Source organism: Carcharhinus amblyrhynchos, chromosome 5, assembly GCF_965287045.1.
Source record: "Carcharhinus amblyrhynchos chromosome 5, sCarAmb.v2.hapA, whole genome shotgun sequence".
NCBI classification, from domain to species: domain Eukaryota; kingdom Metazoa; phylum Chordata; class Chondrichthyes; order Carcharhiniformes; family Carcharhinidae; genus Carcharhinus; species Carcharhinus amblyrhynchos.
Window position 1 is genome coordinate 101,606,677 of NC_137328.1, and position 24,310 is coordinate 101,630,986.

The following is a 24,310-nucleotide window of genomic DNA, read 5'->3' on the forward strand; positions in this document are numbered from 1 at the left end:
GGATACAGGTTCTGGCCTTGGCAGTGAGACCCGCATCCCATGATGTAAACAACATCAGAAGCTCATTCCTGGCTTGATCAAGTCTAAGCCTGCTTGAAAAGGGCTCATAAATAACAATATCTCTTCAAAAGGAGACTAGCTCTTTTTAAGCCAGTTACTCTGCGTTATCCTTCTTTAAATTTGCCGATGCCAGCCATCATTTGCTTGCCAATTCAAAGAGTGGAAATAGCTACTGGGGGTGAACAGGAGTAGTCTGGGTGATTAGCCTTCTCTGCATGTGGGGAATCAGCTTCCTGGAACATGGTTGAGGTCAGAAACTTACTGGAAGGGAAAGTGGGCAAGGCAAAGACTACTGAATAACTGAGGTTACCTTCCAGCCTTTCCCTCATCAAACTGAAATCCTACACTTCCACTTCCTTGCACAATCCTTGGACTAACTTGGCTACTGTCCCAATTTCCAGTGAAACTGATTGGATTCAAATTCAAACAAGTTTCCCACACCTGCAGAACTGCAAAGTATAACATTTTAAGTTAAACATTAAAGGTTGTACAGTGCTGATTGGTTAGATGATAACAACGATGGGGAAACTCTGAGGAGATTTTGCATGTTGGGACTATTCCCACTCAAACGCAGAGCTCTGACACACTTGTTTATAATTATGAAGGGATTTTAATGGAGTTGATCAAAAAGATTATTTCCACTGGATGAGTTGTCCACAAGGAGGGTTCACTTTGAAAATGTCACTGAGGAAGAGGAGGAAAGTTGCAGATATGCCAGTACACAAGAGATGATTGCAGTCAGCAATGCATTACCATGGCAAATAGTTGAGGCTGTAACTATTGCATCGCTTAGGGAAAAGAGATATAGACATAAAGTTATACAGTACAGAAGAGGCCATTTGGCCCATCAAATTTGTACTGACAAAACTGCACTAAATCTATACTAATCCCATGTTCCAGCACTTGGCCCGTAGCCGTGAATGTCATGCCATTGTAAATGCTCATCCAAGTACTTTTTAAAGGTTGAGGTTTCCCACCTCTACTACTCTCCCAGGCAGTGAATTCCAGACTCCCACCACCTCTGGGTGAAAAAATCTCCTGTCCCTCACCTTAAAATTCTGCCCCCTCATTATTAACCTTTCAATTAAGGGTTTCCTTAGTTTCCTTTTCACCTTGTCCATACCCCTCATAATCCTTTCAGGTCTTCCCTCAGTCCTCTCTGCTCTAAAGAAAACAACTTAAGCCTCTCGCCTCTCTCGCCTCTCTAGCCTATCTAGCCTCTCTTCATAGCTCGAAAGCTCCAGGCAAACTCGTGCTGAATCACGTCTTTTGGACAGTGGGAGGAAACCAGAGCACCCAAAGGAAACCCACACTGACAGTGACCCAAGCCGAGAACTGAACCCAAGTCCCTGGCACTATGAGGCAGCAGTGCTAACCACTGTGCCACTGAGGCTAAATTAGCAAGTTACACAAGTTCAAAGTAACCTCCTTGCATTTACACTTTATGTCCCTATTAATAAAGCCCTATTAATACTGTATGTTCTCAGCCTGACCTGCTACCTTCAATGACCTATGCACTATTCACCCATATTCCTCTTTTCCAGCTCCCACAGGAATAGCTTAAAGCTGCTCCACATTTTCCCCAGTGGCACGGTCACACCATTTAATTTTAAACATGGTTGCTATTTTACATTAGAATGTACAATTGTTCATTTCTTCAATGGAATATAATAATGATTAATTCCACTTTTAAAGAAAGTCTTTGTGAATTGCCATCTGTGCATTGTAATTAAACAGCACAAGAGCTATTTGTTGCAGTAATGGGCTGACAAACAGAAATTAGTGCTGAACTATCAGAATCTTCCTTTGTTACTTTGTAAGAACATATTTGAATGGACTGCTTATGCTTAAAACAGCAACTTTAACGAAGAGAAATATGTTATCTTTACTTGCCATTCTTGTTGGGACCAAATTACATTTTTATAAAAGGTAACTTGTTCATTTTGAGGAAGAATGCTGGCAGAGTTATAAAATCCAAGTGTAAAAGTTCAGGAATGCACAAGCCAGGCTTTCAAATCCTCTGTTCTTCCTAATTTATTAAATTTAGGTATTGTGATCCGGAATTTCTAAAGTACAGATTTCACCTTCCAGCTATGGCCTGGGTGGGATGTAAAGGATAATTTTTCCTCTCTGATTTTCCAAGGTTAACCACATTTAATACAGATAAAGAATGATACACAGAAATGTGTAGGTTCAGTTCTGGCAGGCAAGTTCAGATCTCCTACTGTTGGAAGTTAGGTGTTGGTACTACATAACATACTTAATATTTCATACAAAGTACTTCACATTCCTTAGGGTTTAATTTGTTTTTTTTCAGCAGATATCATGAACACTGTTAATCCACAAGCTTATTCGTATTTGGCTTCCTTCTGCGCTGTAGGGATTTTATGATACTAATGCCAATTGAGGTTGTCTGAGTTTCTCACTAGTACATGTTATCTGCGATGATGTCCAACCACCATTTATATTTCCTTAAGGTATTGCTTTCAAATTCAGCTTCACAGCAATGTTCCCTATAAGCTGCATGGCTGTGCTCAAGGAGGGGCCCTTTAAGTTACCCACACAAGTGCAGTCCTGCAAAAATATCCTAAAGGGCCCAAACATTTAAATAAATCGTCCGTGCACTACCAAAAGAAATATCAGATGGTCAGTTGGTTCACAATCCTTGTCTGTTGGCTTTGCAATGAGGGCAGTAATGCAGCCTGCACTAAAAGGTCTCTGTCGACACAACTGGAAGTACGAATGAACAAGAGCAGTCAGGCTACCCTCCCTTTCTCTGGGGAGATACCAGCATGCTGCTCCGATGTCTTCTTACACGACGCAACTAAAATGTAAAACTCTGCCTGTGTGACCATAGGGAAAATCAAAGTTTTTTTTGTTCATTTATTTTTGGCTCCAAGCGCTGATTCTCCTAACATCAATAATTTGATTTGTTCTCTTTGGGAAAGGGGGGTGGGTGGCGGGGAGGGGGGACTGGGTCTCCAATGGACCAATTAATCAGCTCCTTTCTCTGCAGCACCAATGGGGTGTGAAGATAATCCATTGCCAGATGCAAAGGGAACAATTTGATGTAAATGAAAAATCAGCTGATTTGCTATCACATGTTCAGACTATCGCACAAGAACAAAGAACATCAAAGCCCTTCGGCCCACCATCTCTGTGCCGACACAGATGCTTCCCTAATCTAATATTTTCTTGTCTCTGTGTGGTCCATATCCCTTTATTCTTTGTCTATTCATGTATCTACCCAGATGCCTCTTGAGAACATTGTTATAAATCTGTTTCCACCACCACCTCCGGCAGCACATTCCAGGCACTCACCGCCCTCCACATGAAAAACTTGCCCTTTACATCTCTTTTAAACTTTCCCCCTCTCACGTTCAACCTATACCCCTGATTAATTGACCCTTCAACCTTGGGAAAAAGACCCTGACTATCCATTCTTTCCAAGCCTGTCATAATCTTGTAAACCTCTACCTCCATTGAAATCTCCGATACTCCATTGAAAATAATCCAAGCTTGTTCAACCTTTCTTCATAGCCCATATCCTCCAAACCAACATCCTGGTAAATCTCTTCTGCACCCTTTCCATAGTATCAACATCCTTCCAGTAGAATTGACACAATACTCCAAATGTGGCCTAACCAAGATTTTATACAGCTGCAACATGATTTTCCAATTCCGATACTCAACACCCAGAGTAATGAAAGCCAGCAATGCCATATGCAAGATGTACTCCACCATGTGGCCATACAGTGTTTGTACAATGTTGTTCTGGCTGATGTTTGAGGAAACTGCGATTAAAAATGAGAGGAATGCAATCTGGAAATTAAAATTAATATCATGCTTTACAAAGACGTAGAAAATACTCTGAGAGAATTGCAGCTGCCACGCAAGTTTGGAAAGCTACATCTTTGGATAGCATTCTAACCAGCTCTGATGAAAGGTCACAGAACTGAAACTTTGGGTAGGATTTTCATGGAGTTGAAGAGACTCTGAGGCTTTTGATTTTCAGCAATGCTGTTTAAAGGTGTGAACTGGTTTGGATCATGAACCTACACTGCCATCCTGGCCAGCTGCATTGTGGGGATACACATGTCCTAGTTACCTTCATAGATTCAGGCTGGCTTTTCAAAACATCATGGTCCATGGCACCTCAGAAATGTTGTGAATCATAGACTGTTTGAGGGAACCTTTTGAAAGGCAGGTTCAAAAGATCTTACCCCTATCCTCCATGCCAGGTTATTTCCCTTTATCCATCTGCTATGATCTGTCATATCTATCAGGCCAATCTATGGCACGTCCATGCCCGTTTATACTTGCGTTCAGCCAAGAAAGCTTTGCTGAGAGTCCAGCTATCCACTAGAGTGCTGAAACAGCTTCATCCAGGGGAATATACTGCTTGACTGATAGCTCCAGCTCTCTGATCTCTTCTGTCAATTTCTCAATGTTTGTTTAGACAAATAAAGAAGTTCTGAGTTCCTGCAGTTTCTGCTATTGATATTTTAAAGGGCCTGACTAAATGACACTTTTATTGGGCTGTAATGAGAGCAATTCTTATGAATGTTTTTAAAAATTCACATCCTATTGTCACCGTAGGAGTCATTGGTTCTACACAGAGTGTACAGTGGGTGAATGGGCATGGCAGTGCCATAGCTTGTCATAGAAGGTTTGAGGGAGTATGGGGGTGGGTAGAGGGACATAGTTTGGCATGGAGGGTGTGAGGAGCTATGGGAGATGGGTGGACAGCATGAGGGGTCATGGATGGGGCATGGGTGAGGTTGAGGACTGGAGGGCTTTCTGTTTTTATTAGAATGGGGACCAAGTCCCAAGGCATCAAGGTGGGCCTGTTACATCCATATCTGGCAGCCCCTCTGGCCTTTCAGGGGCTGTCTGAAGGATAAAAATCCAGCCGGCTAACTCTGTTTCTCCCTTTGCAGATGTTGCCCGACCGGCTGAATATTTCCAGTATTTTCAGTTTTTCTTTTAGATTCCTGGCATGTGGAACCTGTTTTTCCTTTGTGCTTTTGTGTTGTTGTAGCATTCACCCCCCAGTGGTTTCTAAGGCATCAACATCCCTCCCTCCAGTACCTCACCCAAGTGCCCACCATTTTCATTGGATCAGCTTCCACAGTAAGTATCCGGAATCTGTCTTGTCTTGTTGTTGAGCCTCAGTTCATTTCAGTCCAACATCTGTATGTGGCCTGTCCAGCAGGGACTATCACTGGGAATGGAACCCCAATGGACCACTGCCTGCAGGAGAGAACTGGAGCGGAAAGGAAGGATTTGGAATGATGTAAAATGGAGCAGAGGTGAATGCATTCCATATGATACAGAATTTGAACAGAAGTGTATTGATGTTCCTGCTGAGCATTTGCTAAGTTTTTTTTGTTCGCAGCCAATGAATAAATCATTTAATCTGGAGCTTGTTCCCTACCCGTTGGTTCAGATGAGAAACACCTGCAGCCCACACATACTCTCCACAAACAAAGGAAGCATCCAGATCTTCTTTAATCTACAAGCAATGGAACAATGCCAGAGGCAGTCTGTAGCAATCAATGGATAAATGCAATATTATCTTCCATTTCTGGATCCACCCTCAATTTTTTTAAACTTTAAAACTTTGGGCTCCTCAGTTCACCTCAAGTTCTCCCACAGTTATTTGATTTGATTTATTATTGTCACATACGTTGGTATACAATGAAAAGTATTGTTATGTTGCACGCTATACAGACAAGCATACTGTTCATAGAGAAGGAAAGGAGAGATTGCAGAATGTAGTGTTACAAATGATAGCTAGGGTGCAGAGAAAGGTCAGCTTAATGCAAGGTGAGTCCATTCAAAAGTCGGACATCAGCAGGGGCTACGCTGTTTTTGAGTCGGTTATTACGTGACCTCAGACTTTTGTATCTTTTTCCTGATGGAAGAAGGTGGAAGAGAGAGTATACAGGGTGTGTGGGTCCTTAATTATGTTGGCTGCTTTTCTAAGGCAATGGGAAGTGTAGGGAGTCAATGGATGGGAGGCTGCTTTGTGCGATGGATTGGGCTACATTTGTGACTCTTTGTAGTTTCTTGTGGTCTTGGGCAGAGCAGGAGCCAGACCAAGCTGTGATACAACCAGAAAGAATGCTTTCTACGGTTATCTCTTCTTCCCACAAAATAAACCTTCATTGACCAAGGCAGAATAGTCTGGACTGATATTCTTGTTGCATGTGGGCAACTGTCAACAAAAGGTCTTGTAAGCCGCATTCAGAATCCAGATGGACCACATGTGGTCCGTGAAGCAGAGGTTGCTCACCACTGGTTTAAGTGTTCTAAACACCAGAGGTAGAACAACCCACAAGAACTCATGACCATCGGTGCTGCTCTGTAACATAGCTTCTACAAACCCCAGCTCAAGCAGACTTACAGCTGGTTCTCAACCGCACAACTCTTTCACTCAATGCATTCCATTAAATGACCACAAACCAAAGAAACTCATTCAACCGGGGCAAGTGAAATGAAACTCAGACATAAAACTCACCACCTTCTGATTGAGAACAAGATTCACAGTGTCATTAAATCAATGAGAATAAAATACACAGTGTCAATAAAGCACTCAGGGAAGGCAAAACCAATAGCACAATCACCACCTGCAAAGTGAGGGTAAAGTGGAGATGCTGTACTCTGCATATTTTCTTGATGATGACAGACTGTGAGCTGCAGAGGGTGGCCAGGCACACAAATCACTAAAAGCTGGTGTATGTGTGTAAAACAATCTTCAGAAAGGCTAATGGAATATTGGTCTTCATCTCAAAGGAGTTGGAATTCAAAAAGTGATTCATTGTGGAGAGTCTCGGTCAGTCTCTGAACTGCAGGGAAGATTATTGACCTGGGCAGGGTGCAGGTTCCACAGAATAACACCGGGGTTAAATTTGAAGACAGCTTGTAGAAACTTAAAGTTAAAGCTTATTTATGAGTCACAAGTAGGCTTACAGTAACGCTGCAATGAAGTTACTGTGAAAATCCTCTAGTCACCACACTCTGGCGCCTGTTCAGTTACAATGAGGGGCAATTTAGCATGGTCAACGCACCTAACCAGCATGTCTTTCAGAGTGTGGGAGGAAACCGGAGCACCCGGAGGAAACCCACACAGACATGGGGCAAATGTGTAAACTCCTCACAGACAGTGACACAAGTGGGGAGTTGAATCCAGTTCCTTGGCGCTATGAGGCAGCAGTGCTAATCACTCTACCACCGTGCCTTGTATTTCCTCAGATTTGCGAGACAAGAAGGGCAATCTTATCAAGGTGTGTGTTTAAAATGATAAGGGGATCCAATAGTATGGCCACAGAGGAATTACTGGTGGAAGAATCCTGGACAAGAGGGTATAATATTAAAATGAGGACCACACACAGGGGAGTGGAAACTGCTGAAAAACTCCTGCACCTGGCCATGCATTTTGAGTCCATTGATATTTCCAGGCCCAGGGCTGAGTAAGGATATCAAGGGAAGAAAGAACAAGGTAGATGGTGTACAGCAGCCAGGTTCAAAATGTATAGTGGAACAGGTTCAAGGGCTTGAATGGTTTACTCCTGTTCCTCCCAGAGCTCTTATTTTAGTTATTTGCCATCTCAACACTCTATTTCCATCAACTGATTTCAAAAAATCATAGAGTCCCTACAGTGCAGGAGGCGGCAAATTGGCCCATTGAGTCTGTACCGACCTCAATCCCACCCAGGCCCTATCCCCGTAACCCCATGTATTTACACTAGCTAACCCCCCCTGACACTAAGGGACAATTTAGCATGGCCAATTCACCTAACCCTCACATCTTTGGACTGTGGGAGAAAACCGGAGCACCCAGAGGAAACCCATGCAGACACAGGGAGAATGTGCAGACTCCATACAGTTGACCCAAGCCGGGGATCAAACCCAGGTTCTTGATGTTGTGAGGCAGAGGTGCTGACCACTGTACCATCGTGCCCTCCCCCCAACAGGCAACATTGCACAGGTTAGCAAGAGTCAAGTCATCCGGGCTGGATCACTCCAAGCCATTCCCGTGAAGCCCTATTCCTCCTGTCTTCTGTATTTCGGAATATCCTCTGGCTGCAGCACTGTAGCTGGACGACAGCCTCCTGTAAATGATTATCCATTCTCAGTCCAGTCAGACAGGACTTGATAGCTCGCTCACTGCAGCAGCCACTCTCTCACAACATGCTTGCTGTTCAGTCAGAGTAAATACATTCCCGGGACTGCTGACTAGCAGAAAATAAACCTCTACGTGAGGCACTGCATCACTGGCCTGAGCGGTTCTGTCAGCATGAACAGGGCGTTTTAGTTTCTGTCAAATACGTGGCCCCGACATGTAATCCATTTACAGGATGCACCAGGCTTAGGCTTCACATTTACTTAAACAGCTAACAGCAGCAAAACACACCGAGAGCGTGACCAGTCAGGATGTGGGATGATGCAGGCGCAAGGTCAGGTGAATCCAATCCCAGTCCCCCTCTGCAGCCTCGGGAGTTCAGAGGTCAGAGGTTGTACAGCTGTGCTGAACTCTAGGACAAGGTGAGACTCGATTGGTTAGTGGCAATGCACATAGTATAGCTGCTCCTGGTTGTAGTGTACATCCTCCAATACTATAGCATCACCAGGGACTCACGGACTGTCACTCTCTGCAGCATCACCCAGTGGGGGAAACCTACCAACCCAGAGGCTGCACGTCACATCCAACTGTAATGTTCCAGAAATGGTTCCATGACAAATTGCACCGCATTTTTTTTAACATTAATTTGAAACAACTCCTAAAACTAGTCAAGACAGCAGCAACATTACCCCTTCACAGGCTGGGTTTGTGTAAAAACTGCCTCGGTTTGATGTTAAAAATTATTCATTGATGTGCAGAGACAGGAGCAGAACTGATCATCACACGGACACAGAATTTCTATTGGTGTGCTGAGTCTTTAAGAGTTTCCTTGGGGAAAGATTGAGGGATTGAGTTTAGGAGTCGGGAGATAATGCTGCAGCTTTATAAGACCCTGGTCAGACCCCACTTGGAGTACTGTCCTCAGTTCTGGTCACCTCATTACAGGAGGGATGTGGAAGCCATAGAAGGGGTGCAGAGGAGATTTACAAGGATGTTGCCTGGATTGGGTGGCATGCCTTATGAGGATAGGTTGAGAGAGCTTGGTCTTTTCTCCTTAGAGAGATGAAGGATGAGAGGTGACCTGATAGAGGTGTATAAGATGTTGATAAGATGTTGAGAGGTATAGATTGGGTGGATTCTCAGAGGCTTTTTCCCAGGGATGGAATGGCTGCCACAAGACGACACAGGTTTAGGGTGCTGGGGAGTAGGTACAGAGGAGATATCAGGGGTAAGATTTTCACTCAGAGGGTGATAGGTGAGTGGAATTGCTGCCGTCAGTGGTGGTGGAGGCGAATTTGTTGGGATCTTTTAAGAGACTTCTGGTTGAGTATATGGGACTTAATAGGATTGAGGGTTATAGGTAACCTAGTAGATAGAGATATGATCGGCACAACTTGTGGGCCAAAGGGCCTGTTTGTGCTGTAGTTTTTCTATGATTGTATGATTCTATAAGATTGACCGAGGATCGTGAAAAGATTAACTTGTTAAATGTGGCCAGGCATGGGGCAAGAATCCACAACGCAGCCACTCCCAGAGCAACCACAACTCCCATCCAGAGAAACCTCAACTCCTGTCAGGAAAAACCCCAACTCCCTTCCGGAGAGACCCCAACTCCCATCCAGAGAGACTCCAATTCCCGAGCAGTGAGACCCCCAACTCCTGTCAGGAGAAATCACAACACTTATCCAGAGAGACCACGACTCCCGTCAGGAGTGACCCCGACTCCCACCCGGAGCGACCCCGACTCCCGTCCGGAGCGACCCAATTCCTATCTGGAGAGATTCAATTCCTATCTGGAGGGACAACAACTCCCATGTGGAGAAAACCCAACTCCCATCCGGAGAGAGCCAATTCCCATTTGGACAGACCCAATTCCTATCCAGAGGGACAACAATTCCTGTCCGGAAAGATCCCAACACCCATCTGGAGCGACCCCAATTCCCATCCGGAGAGACCCCAACTCCCATCTGGAGAGACCCCAGCTCCCATCCACTCCAGACATTTGAGCTTGGAATCTGGGGTGACACTGTGTGGCAGTACTGAGGGAGCTCTGCTCTGTCACAGGCAGGGTCTTTCAGATGAGATTTTAATCCAATATCCTATGGAAATAAAGGATTCCACTGCACAATTCTGAAGGACAGTAGGGAGTTCTCCCCAATGTCTTGGGAACAGTTATCTCACAATCCACAGCACTAAAGCAGATTAGGGGCAGCACAGTGGCTAGTGCTGCTGCCTCACAGCGCCAGGGACCTGGGTTCAATTCCCAGCTTGGGTCACTGTCTGTGTGGAGTTTGCACATTCTCCCTGTGTCTGCGTGGGTTTGCTCCGGTTTCCTCCCACACTCTGAAAGATATGCTGGTTAGGTGCATTGGCCTGAACAGGCACTGGGGCGTGGCAACTAGGGGAATTTCAAAGTAACTCGCTGCAATATTAATGTAAACCTTACTTGTGACTAATAAATTAATTTTATTTGGTCACGATCACTTTGCAGTTTGTGGATTTTTGCTGCTTTCGAACTAGCTGCTTTGTTTCCTACATTGCCACAGCGATTAGACTAAAAAATGTGTATAATTAGTGGCAAAATGTTTTAGAATGTTTTGAGGGCATGAAAGGTGGTAGCTAAATGAAATTAAATGTTACCCCAGAGTCTCACCTGAAACTGGAGAGAGCGATTTGAAGGTAGGTAGGTGGGAAATGCCAACATGCCTTCCCACTGGGAGCCCAGTGCATTGATCTAATTAAACTGATTTGGCAGGAAGATGGGGTATGGAGCATGATCCACAGCCAACTAGTCAGTCTGGAAGACAGAGTGCTTACAGACACGTTAAGGCACAAGGGGGTAGTATGACAAGGCTGGACGGCATTTATTTGAATGTGAGACGTCTCTGTTTTAATAAGAACATTCTCATTGAAACCTGCAGCCTCAGAGAAGGACGAGGACAGCATGGGCAGTGGCTGCGAGGGTGATAAAGCCCTTTACAAAAGAGCTGAATGGAGACCAGTCTCACTTGTCAGGGAATACCAGGCAGACCATGCTGCTTGACAAGGATTGTCAGGTAAGGTGGCACAGGGTGCAATGACTCCACTGGCATTGCTTTGTGGGCACTACATGTTAAGATGTTCCACATCCAGGAGGGTTTCCATTTGCTCAGTGCCCAGCTGGTATGAGGAATTATACTGGTCAATGCCCACATATCCTGGCAGCAGACACAATCCCATCATTCTGCAGCAAGTTCTGAAGTTGAACACCACAGCAAAGTACAAGGTGGCCACTGTGCAACAAGGCCTACCACTGATGGTGAGCCTCATCACTCCAGCATACAAAGCAAAGTGCACGCAGTCAACCGCACTCTGCAGTGAGAGGATTCTGCAGCAATCCACATGGTCCCACGCAGTCCGAGCCAAATCAGTCTCTCTTCTTGGCAACAGGCACGGTGGCACAGTGGTTAGCACTGCTGCCTCACAGCGCCAGGGACCCGGGTTCAATTCCAGTTTCAGGTCACTGTCTGTGCAGAGTTTGCACGTTCTTCCCATGTCTGCATGGGTTTCCTTCGGGTGCTCTAGTTTCCTCCCACAGTCAAAGATGTGCAGGTTAGGTGGATTGGCCATGCTAAATTGACCCTGGTTTCAGGAGGGATTAGCAAGGTAAATATGTTACAGGAATAGCGCCTGGATGGGATTGTGGTTGGTACAGGCTCAATGGGCTAAATGGCCTCCTTCTGTACAGTAGGCACTCTATTCTATTCGATTCTAACAACCTGAGATTGAAACACTCCACTTGGTGCCACATTTCATCTCAAGTTGAGCTTCGGACATTATATTTGTGCCATTCCCATAACATTGCTCAACTTTATCCCGCTCAGCCCATAATAAAAACATAAGAACTAGGAGCAGGAGTGGGCCATCTGGACCCCCGAGTCTGCTCCGCCATTCAGTAAGATCATGGTTAACCTTTTCGTGGACTCAGCTCCACTTATCCACCCACTCACCATAACCCTTAATTCCTTTACTGTTCAAAAATTTATTTATTCTTGCCTTAAAAACATTCAATGAGGTAGCCTCAACTGCTTCACTGGGCAGGGAATTCCACAGATTCACAACCCTTTGTGTGAAGAAGGTCCTCCTCAACTCAGTCCTAAATCTCTTCCCCTTATTTTGAGGCTATGTCTCCTAGTTCTAGTTTCACCTGCCAGTGGAAACAATTTCCCTGCTTCTATTTTCCCTTCATAATCTTATATGTTTCTATAAGACCTCCCCTCATTCTTCTGAATTCCAATGAGTATAGCCCCAGTCTACTCTGTCTCTCCTCATAACCCAACCCTCTCAACTCCAGAATCAACCTAGTGAATCTCCTTTGCACCCCTTCCAGTGCCAGTATATCCTTTCTCAAGTAAGGAGACCAAAACTGTACACAGTATTCCAGGTGTGGCCTCACCAGCACCTTATACAGCTGCAACATAACCTCGCTGTTTTTAAACTCCATCTCAGGACAAAATTCCATTTGCCTTCTTAATTACCTGCTGTACCTGCAAACCAACTCCTTGTGATTCTTGCACAAGGACACCCAGGTCCCTCTGCACAGTAGCATGCTGCAATTTTTTACCATTTAAATAATAGTGCTGTTATTCCTACTAAAATGTTATTCCTACCAACATTGTGGCTCTGGAATCACATGTAGGCCAGATCAGGTAAGGAAGACAGATTTCCTTCCCAAAAGGACATTAGTGAACCAGATGGGTTTTTACAGCAATCATGGACTTGCTGACAATTCCAATTAAATTTGAGTGCCACAGTGGGATTTGAACTCATGTCCCCAGAGGATTGACCTGGGGCTTGGGATTATTAATCCAGTGACATTATCACTATGCCACTGCCTCCACATATTTGGGGATTCGGGACGGAGAAGGCAGTTATCTTTCCCCCCCTGAGATTAATTACTATACTGTATACAAACAAGGTCAATCCATACACAAGTCCCTGAATTTTCCGCCTATCAGGCGTGCATACTTTGTGCGCCCAGAAGTGAGCGTGAAACGCATTACTGGCCATAGAAACATAGAAAGTGGAAGCAGGAGTAGGCCATTCAGCCCTTCGAGCCTGCTCCACCATTCATCTTGATCATGGCTGATCATCAAATTCAATATCCTGATCCCCCTTTACCCCCATATCCCTTGATCCCTTTAGCCCCTAGAACTATATCTAATTTCTTTTTGAAATCAGATCTCATGGTCAACCCAGGAAAGCAATTTCGCGTTGGCCAGCCAATTAACGCTCGGTGAGAGGCTAAGTGCTGCTCGGGAGGGTGGGGTGAGGGTGGGCACTGAGATAAAGCAGGTGCTTCCAATGGTCTCCCTCAGCTGGACTGCTGTCTGAAAAATAAAATTCAGTGGAAAAACTATACTTTGAGTGTCTGGGACACAGATCTCAGACCACAGACACATTGGTTCATTTTATTTGAGCCCTGACTTTCATTCCACCCTGGATCGAGGTTGCAGCTAAACCGTAAAGGCTGTCTTGCCAACCAATTTGCTCACAATTGTAAAAGCAGACGGGCAACATCAAATCCCAGTCAACTGCCATGTCATCAATTCAGATCGGCTTCCTGATTGTCAGCAGGGGCACTTCCGACCTGTACCCGCCGACCAAAGTATGCCGGGATACCTGATGACGTGGTCTAGCGTGATATTATGTGCTTCCAGGTTGGGCACATACCCGAACTTCCCATGTAAAAATCTGGCCAGATGTTTCCAGCTCGGCTCAGTGCAAAGGCGACAAGGCGAAACATCCTCTTACTGACTTTTTCCCTCCCCAGCCCAAGAATGCAGAACCCCATCAAAATGACTGAGCTCAAAGAATCATCAGCTCTTGCAGCACAGAAAGTGGCCATTCAGCCCATCATGCTGGTGTTGGCTATTTGTAAGCTTCCCCAGTCTTTTGCCAAAGTCCTAAAAAAAAATTTCTTTTTCCAATGCATCCAATTCCTTTTGAAGTTACTATTGAATTTGTTTCCACCGCACTTTAGGACAGTGCAGTCCAGATGATAGCAAAAGTATTGATATAATCTGAAATTCAGGCTGGGTGTGCTGTGCAAAGCAGACAAAACAGAGAGAATCTCACTAGAATTGCATCTTAAGAGGATTAAACAATACTGTTAGTGTATTAACAATGGAGTCTTCATGCAATCAATGCGCATACAGCAATGGGATTAGCCCTCTGCTAGAAAGCTATTACATTATGTCAAATACAGTTTCTGGAACCTTCCCAGCTTGTTTCATTACTCTATATCAGAGTCATTTGATATAAATTAATACTCTTGCAATTAATCACATGTTTAAAGAAGAAGCATGAAGAGAAAAATCCTTTCAGTCACTGAATTGTTTTTCTATGGGAAAGGATCGCAGGAAATTCTCCTCTCATGATCTTAGCGATGTAGCCTGGCAGACTGTGGGTATGAGTTGTTGTAAAACACGATTCTTGGCATTCAGGAGCTTGTGGAAACATATCTGAAAGGTCAGCACTTGAAAATACTAAATATGTTATTCATAGAATCCTACAGTGCAGAAGAGGCCATTTGGCCCATCAAGTCTGATAGGTCGGGGGTAAGATTCTCTATCCCCGTAACCCCAGACATTTACCATGGCTAATTTCCCCAACCTACACAGCTTGGGACACTAAGGGGCAACTTAACGTGGCCACCAGCTAACTTGCACATCTTTGGAGTTATTCAGCATGGTGAGGAGAAAGCTGCTTTGAAAAACTTACCTCAACAGCCTGCAGCACATGGAGAACTAACTGAAGGCCTTGGGCAACATACCAATGCCAAGAGGTTTCCCTTTCTCAAAGCGTTTTTATGAAAAGGTGACCCGGCAGCAGAGAGGAAGATTGACTGGACGGTTGAACATTTGCAGTTTTGAGTGGTAGGAATAAGTTACATTTGATGTCAGATGACTTTGTGAAGCTAGTTGTCGTCTGGGAATGACTTCTCACCTCCATTATGGTCTGCGAGCTTTGACTTCTTGCTGGCATACAGCTCCCCAGTTGGTGATTATGGAACTTTGACAGCGAACGCTATTGAGCAACTGGACCATGAAAGGCATCACAGCGGAACATGGCCTTGTTCTGTCTCAATGTCCAGACAGATTCATCCAGTTAGGGTTTTACAAATGGTGGTCAGGAATAGGAGGACTGGCCGTTATACCTCTCCCTGACTCAGGAGCAATAACGCCTCAGTGCGGGTCTGCTATTACTATCCTGGCTGATATCAAATAACCTGCAATAGGCTGGGGATCAATTCTGTGATCTTCCCAGTTTCTACAGTTCAAAGACTGGGAATCGGGAGTTCCTGGAGTCTGGCTTTCACTGGTGGAATTGTGACAGAGTGGAGCTCCTGTCAACCTTTGTAGTGTGACACGAACCCTGTCCAGAATTGGTGGGACTCGGCACTTAAATTAGCAGGGTGTGCAATCTGTGCCTATCTGTGCAAGAAGTCTGCACCAATAGCAGTGTTATCCCAACAGCAGTTGGGAGGCCAACGAAAGAAGACAACATTTTTTTAATGACCTCCCAAGAGTGCTCCATGCCGCCCAAAACACAAAAAAAGGAATCAATGCCTGCGTGTTTCTCAAAGTGGGCAAGAATCCCACTTCACAACAATAACTGTTACCTCTATAAAACATCCAGAACATGGTCAAATATGTTTATGTCCTATTAAAGGCAAATAAGTTATTTGACCATTCTGAGAAACTTAAAATAATTTGAACTTAAATACTTAAATGGAAAATAAATAAGCATACCTCAAGAACGCCGCACTGTATAGGGTTTTACGGTGCACTGTGCCACTAAACAGTCAGCTGCTATCAGAATCCACCAATCCAGTCACTAGCTCAATTGATACGACGCCCAAATCTGATGAAGGAATGAACAGATACACACACAAAATCAGCTTGCTGTCCCGATGATAGGCCACTGATCTAAAACATTGGGCTGAATTTAATGCAGCCCATGTTTAGTTCTGGGCACCTTATTTCAGGAAGGATGCTAAAGCCTGAGAGAGAGAGTGCAAAGGAGATTTACAAGACTGATATTAGGAATGAGGACATTTAGATGCAAGGAAGGATTAGAGAATTGGGGCCTATTCTTCTTGGAGCAGAGGTGACCTTATTGTGGTTCAGAATGATGAACAATTTTGACAGGGTAAAGAAGTCCTGTTTTTGCAAGTTGTTATGTTAGTGACTAAGGGGGTCGCAATTTCAAGATGCTCAGTAAGTGTGAAATGAGGAGAAAATCAGAGAATTGTTGGGGTTTGGAATGCACTGCCTGGAAGAGTGGTGGAAGCAGATTCCACAGGAGGTTTCAGAAGAGACATGGACACATATTCAAAAGTGATGAATTTACAGGGCTATTGAGATTGGGTTGGAAAATGGGACTAGCTGGATAGCTCCTTTGTGAGCCGGTGCAGACACAACAGGCCAAATAGCTTCCTTCTGTGCTGCAAAATTCCATGATTTGCAATCATGTTTTGTTGGTGGCTTTAGGATTTAATTAGGGCTGCCCAGCCATTCAACACCCTTGAAAAACTGCCCGGGAAACCCTGTCAGGTTTGCCACAGGGGTTGGCCCCTCATAGTCAGGCACTCCTCCTTTGCCTTCAACTCACCAGCTCCCTCCCTCCCTCGTGCCCCACTCTGTGTCTCCCAACCCAACCTCATTCATTTTTGGATGCTTCTGGATGCTTGTTGGCAGAAGCCACCACTTCCTCTGGCTTTATGAGGAGTTGGTGGCCTCAGATTGGTTAAGATCAGCTGTGAAAATCAGCAGAGGCTTGGACTGAAATGATTAACATGCTTCATTGTTCAAAATCTTCTTTAGCAATTATCATTTTATACTGGGGAGAAAACAGGGGGTGGGGGGGTGCCTGTGGGAGACTAGTTCAGTGTCTGAAGGAATTCCTCTGGGCCGCTCCCACAAAACTGACAGGGGGTTCTCCCGGTTCTGTGTCCGGTGAGTGGAACCAGTGAGTGAAAGGGTTTTGTTTACTGGATTTTGGTTTTGACTGGAACATCATAAGACATGTTCATTAAGGGTTATACACCAGTGTTGGTGTTTTGTTTTTGTTCATCATTGATAAAAGTTCTGGCTAATTTTCTTAGTATACATGTTAACTATATTCTTAAATAAACTTTGTTTGTTAAAGCTCCCTAGTGGGTCACTTCAATCATACCTGAAGTGAAAATCTCATGCTTACCCTAGCCAAATTCAAATTGCAAAACTTATGATCAAGACAGGCTCCATAAAACACTTTGGAGTTTCTGACCTGAACCATAATGTTTGTGAGGTTTTTAATACTCGCTTTGAAAAATTCAACGTTGCCTTTGCTCTCTGATCTGCCTGAACTGGTCCAGGATCACCTTTTCCCCGTGATATTTGCCAAAAAAGCTTTTGAAGCATGAAGCACATTGGTCATTTCAGCCCAAGCCTCTGCTGATTTTCACAGTTGACTTTAACCACAGATTACGACTCTTCTGCATTAGTTACTGTGCCACTGTTTACATCAGACATAAAATATGTGGCAGTAAAGCTTGTGCGTCAACCACATTCCCAATTAAAGAAATACTTGAGCCGTTACATAAATCAAGCTGTTTCACCTAACCTTACGCAACACAATTCAGATGTCATGCGTTTATACTTCACAGCATGCTTCCTCCACTTCTAGTGCTAGGAGCTGAGCAAGAACATATAATTAGTTTTATTTTAATTCAAGAAATGTTTGGTTTTTATCGCCTGCATTGTAATTTTTTATATAATTTTTTTTGAAATCCTGACTCCACACAGGAAGGAGGAAGGGACAAAAAGGTACAGGGAGAGACAGAACTAACAATTAACATTTAGACGGTTACATGGGTACGATGGGTATAGAGGGATAGGGGCCAAATGTGGGCAATTGGGACTAGCTTAGGGGTTTAAAAAAAAGGGCGGCGTGGACAATTTGGGCCAAAGGGCCTGTTTCCATGCTGTAAACCTCTATGACTCTAATACGAAATGTGGGAAGAAGTATGGTTCAGTGTTGTGGAATTTTGCGATAGTCAGTGATTGAGACACAGGCAGCAACAACGAGAGCTGAGTTTTAAAACAATTTGATGCAAATTAAGCACTCACAGACAGCTAAATATCTACAATCTATGTTGGACTTAAAAGGCATTCAATGGCTTTCAACATTGATATATAATTTAACATGACCCTGTGTGCATGTTTATTAGAAGAACCTCTGTCACACTGATGAGAAATTTCCCTTGAGAACAATAAAAAAGAAAGTAACCTCGCCCACCAACATGGTGAGGTTCCACTTTGAGGGCAATTGGGAATTTTCATTCAAAATGTGCTTAAAATTGGGTTCTGTTAAGTTTCATTTGCATGATCACAATGTATAATTCTTCCAAGAACCAGCACAATTGGAACATGGTCATTTTCAGTCCTTCAATCGAGCAAAGGGTTTTTCACCAAAAGAAAGCATTTCTAATGAGGATCTCCAGTCCTCCACCTTGAGTAACCTGAATTTAGATCACTGAAAATGAAAATTGCGAATGCGAGTGTATGAGAGTGTGTGTCTGTGTGTGTCCATGTGTGTGTGTCTCTGGGTGTGTGCCTGTGTGAGTGCCCGTGCGTGTGTGTCCATCCCTGTGTGTGTCCGTGTGTGTGTGTCTCTGGGTGTGTGCCTGTGTGAGTGCCCATGCAGGTGTGTCCATCCATGTGTGTGTCCGTGTGTGTGTGTGTCCATGCATGTGTCCGTGTGTGTGTCCCCGTGTGTCCATGCGTGTGTGTCTCTATGTGTGTGTGTCCATACATGTGTCCATGCATGTGTGTGTCCATGCAGGTGTGTCCGTGCGTGTGTGTCCGTGCATGTATGCCTGTGTGTGCATGTCCATATGTGTGTCCATGCATGTGTGTGTCCGTGCGTGTGTGTCTCCACCACAATTCCAGCCTTCGCTAGTTACAAAGAAGGAAGCGATGGTTACTAGAGAATTTTCTCTCCCCGTTGAGCATGAGCTTCTTGTTTTCTTAATATGTTCCTCACACTGAGTAGCTGAATGAAGGAAACCCAGCCAAGTGAGGCTGCACACAAGCCGCCTTGAGGCTATGTACTTTAATAGGCCAACTCCAAACAGAATAGCTTCCCATTGACAGTGTTGGGGAGCACTCAGTACTGAGGTATTAATTCTGGTGCAGCAATACATCTTGTCCCATTGGCAGCTAAATAAATTCGCTTAACCTGCATATCTTTGGACTGTGGGAGGAAGCAGGAGCACCTGGAGGAAACCCATGCGGGCAAAGGGAGAAGGTGAAAACTCCACATGGATGGTCACCCATGGCCGGAATTGAACCTGGGTCCCTGGAGCTGTGAGGCAGCAGTGCTAAGCACTGTGCCACCGAGACAACCACAATCATTCCTTGTACAGCGTGTAAGCCAGGGACACAGGCGCCATTTGCTGACCACCTCCCATTCACAACGTGGCTGTCAGCTCACTTTCTGCTCTATGTGCTTCCAATATCTCAGCTGCGGTCACCAAGGGGCCGGGGGGGGGGGGGGGTTTGTTTTGTGTGTGTGTGTGTGAGTGTGTTGGGGGGGGCAAACTGGGGTCAGTGCTGCCCTCGTAAATAATAAGAAATGTTAGACATTTTGACTTGAATATTTCACAAGGATTGTTTCAATCTCCCACTGTAACTTAAGCACCTCCTCTTGAGAAATTACATTTGGTGCTCATGCTGTTCCTTCAGGAATTTTGCAGAGGAGAACCCTCAGTGACCTTGAAAAACTTTATATTTGTTAATGCTCCTATTCCTCTGCCAGATGAAGGCCTGGGGAGGTTGGGAGGCGGCTGGGTTATTCCAGGCCCAATTAGTGAATAAGAGCCCCTATTGAAAAGCAGCAGAGATTCTATACTTTTATTTGTTTTGTTTGTTTGGTGCAAAGCGCGTGTTGGCCGACAAATGACCTGCTCATAATGGCTGCTTCAATTCAGAGACTCATTGTGTGGTGGTAATTGCAGGCACCCACTCACTTTCACCCGACGGTAATTTTATTCCAGCTTGAAACAAAGTGAGCCTTTTTTTTAAATGATCCAATCCTAAATAGAATCCAGAGACAAAAATACTCAGGTCTCTCGAAATCCCTCTACCAGACTCCTTTCCGCTAAGTCTTGTTCAAAGGAGCACCTGAACCCAATGGATTTCCTGCTGTGTATGAAACAATGAGCTTCACACTGGCAGGGAACACATACAGGTGCTTCCTGCCAACTGTTTTAACAAAGAGTTGAAGTAGTGAGTTCCCTTTACTCATACAGGTAAAGTCATTTTTCCGTCCATTCCATCTTTTTTTAAATATTCAATTCAATTCCCACTATTTTCTGTTCTAAATTTAGGTGTTCAGCATTGGCACAATTCTCTTTAACTTCCTTTATTTAAACTCCCGTATTGTTACGATCTTTTCAACTAAGCATTTACAATTCTGTCCGTGATCTCCCTATTCCCAGTTCTCCTCTTCAATCTCCTGGCTCTATCTTTGCATTCTTTTCCCATGATCTGGAGGCCCCAGCTCAGCTCACCAACATAGAGGCTATTGTGATATCACAACAGCTGCTGTTGTCCTCACCACTACTAAACTTTGATTCTCTTCAGGTTTTACACTCCATGGTAACTCTATCACAAAAGGCAGGCTTTGCCAAAGATGAGATTAACACTTTCATCCACGACATTGAGATTGATAAGCAGGCAATTCTTTTTTCCAAGTAGACACAGACTGAATGATTTAAAAGTGGTACAGATCTACAGATGCACTGGCAGACAGGAGCAGCTTGGCACTCAGTCCATTTAGCCCATGAATATGTTTGGTACAAAGTTTTCATTCAGGATCTGAAAGGAGATTCCAAACAGGGAAACAATGCATGCGTTTTTTCGGGCATGAAGCAGTTGCTTAGTAGAAATCCAAAGTTTAAACAGCTTTGTGCGTGTGCTAATGTCCTCCAACTGTTGGTGAGCAACACATCCTTTTAATCAAAACCATAGAATCCCTACAGCGCAGAGAGAGGCCATCCAGCCCATCAAGTCTGAAAGACATGCTGGTAAGGTATATTGGCCATGCTAAATTCCCCCTCAGAAAAGGCGCCGGAGTATGGCGACTAGGGGATTTTTCACAGCAACTTCATTGCAGTGTTAATGTAAGCCTACTTGTGACACTAATAAGTAAGCTTAAACCTAAGACTGCACCGACTCTTTGCTAGAGCCTCCCAGCCAGGCATTCCCCTCCACCATATCCTGTAACTCCGCACATTTACCACGACCAATCCACCTAGCCTGCACATCTTGGGACACTAAGGGTCAATTTAGCATGGCCCATCCACCTAACCCACACATTTTTGAGCTGTGGAAGGTAACCAGAGCACCCGGTGGAAACTCACGCAGACATCGTGATATGAGCTCGAAATCCTGAGTACATTAGGGTTCATTTCTTTTCAGCCTATGTTGCAGATATTCACCCTAAGTAAACAAAATGTCCCACATTACACTCTCTACTTTGTTATCTGCGCCCACATAGTATTTCAAACAAAATAGCTGGCAGTATGAGGCACGGTACACTGGAACTTTGCCAAGCTGTCATGAAGGAATAGGTAATGGGCTGTGACCAGAATTCCCTACTCAGTGCTTTACTGATTGACAGGAGAAATCCAGAGGGCCTTTCACCTCAAGTCAACCCCATACAAATGGAGCTAGAGGCCAAACAGATGGTAGCAGCAGGAAATCATCTCTGATGTGAACAACTGTGTACAAACGGTACTTCAGTATTATCTTGACAGTCATGGGGAGATAGTGTAGTGTTGCTTAGTTCTTGTCATTTTTGTATTATCAGAAGTGAGACAGATACACAGTGTCTGGGTGTCTGAAAGGAGAAGACAGGAGAAAGAAAGGAAAAATAAAAATTTATACATAGATTTAGCATTTCAAAGCCAAGATTAAGTCGTCAACTCTCCAGGGCAAGACACAACTTCACAACGAACCCATGGTAACTCTATTACAAAAGGCTACCACTGGAGCATGACCAGAACTACGCTGATCGGGGACAGAGAATGGGTCTCCAAGTTCATTTCTTGGCACAAGTGGCAAGAGCAGCATAGAGTGCAGAGAAGTCCAAAGATGTGTGGGTTATGTTGATTGGCCATGCTAAATTGACCCTAGTGTCAGGGGAGAGGGTAGGGTAAATATATGGAGTTACGGGAGTAGGGCCTGGATGGGATTGTGGTCAGAACAGACTCAATGGGCTGAATGGCCTCTTCCACCACTGCAGGGATTCTACTATTCTAAGTCAATAACATTTGCTATCAAATTCAGTTGGGACATTGAGATGTTGCAGAGAGATTCGCAGCACAGAGATCTCAACACTCGGAGAGGTCCAAACCCTGAAAACTTTGGAGGTAAGTCACCATCATTATGGCTGAAGGAAGGCTATGGCCTAGATAAAAAACAACTGGGGATAAGGTTGGGATGCAGCGTGAAGATCAGGACACAACTTTCTGGAAAGAGGAACTGCCACTCCCACCTGATGTGGTGAGCTGTGGCTTTAGTCCACAGTTTGTTATCTCTTAATACCCTCTGAACTGGCAATGGCAATTCCCTCAGTTATACAATTGCCCGCAGATGGGCCATTACCACTGCTTCAGGGCAGCATGAAATGGGCAATTAATGCTGCCTTGCTAACACTGCTGGCGTCTGGACAGGCAATTCAGTTTGGCAACTCTCAGCATGGCAGCAACTCAGATTGACTCAGCAGCAATGGAAATATTAGTCAACTCATAACCAAAGGTCTGAACTAGAAAAGGGGAGGCGATGGTTTTGTGGTATTGTCACTGGACTAGAATCCCGAGACCCAGGATAATAATGCTCTGGGGACCCGGGTGCAAATCAGATGGTGAAATTTGAATTCAATAAAAGTCTGGAATTAGAAGTCCCATGATCATTATCGATTGCCGTAAAAACCCATCTGGTTCAGTAGCGCTGATTAGAGAAGGAAATTTGTCGTCCTTACCTGCTCTGGTTCCAGACTCTCAGCAATGCCCTCTGAAATGGCCTTACAAACCACTCCGTTCGAGGACAGTTAAGGATGGACAATGAATGTTGGCCCAAATAAAAAAAATGTAAAGTTTGTTAAAGCCTCTCTTCACTGGCCAGGCACCAACACATTACTGCACATCTATCTCACTCCTCAACCACAAGACAAAACGGCAAAGAAAACGTTACCCTGCAAAATGTTCACCCCATTACTGCTAAGATAATACTGAAGTCTCATCATTACACAATTGTGGACATTGCTTTTATCTCTACCACCTGCTTCCACATTAGTTCCATTGCCACAGAGACAGACTATGGAGTGCAGAGACCAATAATCAGTGCCAGCCCATGAATAATGAGAAGATTAATGAAAAACCAAGCAGGTGTACAGAAAGAAAATTTCTTTTTACTTTCTGCTGGCAGTCGAACAATTAAACTGTTCCCAGCTAGTGTTCAGTCCATTAAGCATGATCAGAGATCACTCATCTTCTTCAGAGGGTGGACTTGCTGCACAGGCTGTCCTCCCAAACTATCATCTGGCTTTCATGTTAAGCCAGGAAAGGAAACGGCTGAAACCGAAACGGAAACTAATGGCAGCTGATGCGATCTGCAGGTAAACACTGCTGTTCAGTTCCCTGCACAACTTGGGAGGGATCTCATTACACAAAGCAGAATCAGGTTAGTTCCCAATGTAGCGCACAATCCCACACACTAACATTAACCCAGGATTTCTTTATTTTTATTCATTCTGAGGCATGGGTATCGCTGGCTGGCCAGCATTTATTGCCCCCCTAGTTGCCAAGGGCAGTTGAGAGTCAATGACATTGCTGTGGCTCTGGAGTCACATTGGACCAGACCAGGTAAGGACAGCAGATTTCCTTCCCTATAGAACATCAGTGAATCAGATGGGTTTTTCTGACAATCGACAATGGTTTCATAGTCATCAGTAGATTCTTAATTCAAGATATTTTTTATTGAAATCAAATTCCACCATCTGCTGTGGCAGGGTTCTCACCCAGGTCCTCAG

At 44.5% G+C, this 24,310-nt stretch overlaps 1 protein-coding gene across 3 annotated transcripts in view; it reads right to left on the reverse strand.

Annotated features, from left to right (window-relative positions):
* The window catches only part of LOC145343241 (LHFPL tetraspan subfamily member 2 protein-like), a 170,400-nt gene that overhangs the window by 50,920 nt on the left and 95,170 nt on the right, over positions 1-24,310 (reverse strand). For all 3 annotated transcript variants that reach the window (XR_013886692.1, XM_080189339.1, XM_080189340.1), the window contains one exon: positions 15,982-16,093. The gene's annotated coding sequence lies outside the window, so the exon portion shown is untranslated. The remainder of the gene's footprint in view (positions 1-15,981; positions 16,094-24,310) is intronic.